The sequence below is a fragment of the Fusarium fujikuroi genome, chromosome FFUJ_chr04 (assembly GCF_900079805.1).
Source record: "Fusarium fujikuroi IMI 58289 draft genome, chromosome FFUJ_chr04".
Taxonomy (NCBI): Eukaryota; Fungi; Ascomycota; class Sordariomycetes; order Hypocreales; family Nectriaceae; genus Fusarium; species Fusarium fujikuroi.
This window is the reverse complement of record NC_036625.1, coordinates 1,999,022-1,999,849: the sequence shown is the minus strand read 5'-3', so window position 1 is coordinate 1,999,849 and position 828 is coordinate 1,999,022.

Genomic DNA, 828 nt, shown 5'->3' with positions numbered 1-828 from the left:
GGTCGCGGTGAGAAGGAGGGGAAAGCTGAAGAGGATTAGAGCGACCGAAAAGCTACGACTGATGCCGCGTTGAGAAGAATGCGCAGTCGCTCGATGGGTCGGTCGGTCGAGATGTTGTAGAAATAAGGTAGAGACAAGTTCAAGAGAAAAGAACCAGCCAAGCAAGACCACCTAAGAAGACTCCTTTGTTGGTACTTGAAGGACCTGGACCTGGACTTGGACCAGCTGGGCTGGGCTGGGCAGGACTGGGCTGGATTGGACTGGCTGATTAAGGATGATTTGAGGGGTTAGGTATTGAGCTCCACCCAATACTATCGCTAGATTTGATTATAGACGAGACTCAACGGAATCGAGAGAGATATGCAGCTGATGATTTATAGCGACCGAGACAAGAACCGAAGTTGAAAGGTGTAAAATAGGTAGGTATTTAGTATGAAGAAAAAAGGGTTGACAGCGACGGGAAGTTATAGTAGCGATAAAGTAGTAGTACAGGCTACAGCAGCTAAGGTAAGGGTAGAGATGGAACAGAAGAGCTCCACGTCCGCTCGGGCCGTGCTGATGCTGGTCTGGTTCGCAAGTTGAGAGCGCGGGGCAGAAGAGGGTCTTGCACTGCTGTAAAGACCCGTACAGAGGCTAGCGCGTCGTGGCAGAGGCCCAGGTTTCAGTTCGGTTCGCCGTCGTCAACGGTGACTATAGGTAAGAATGGGTAAGGATATTGCTGCACGGGCTATTTCTTAGGGGGAGGAGAGTGAGAGAATCTAGGTAGAGAGTCTTCCGAGTCTAGCAGTTGGATTGATAGAGAGAGAGAGAGAGAGAGAGAGAGAGAGA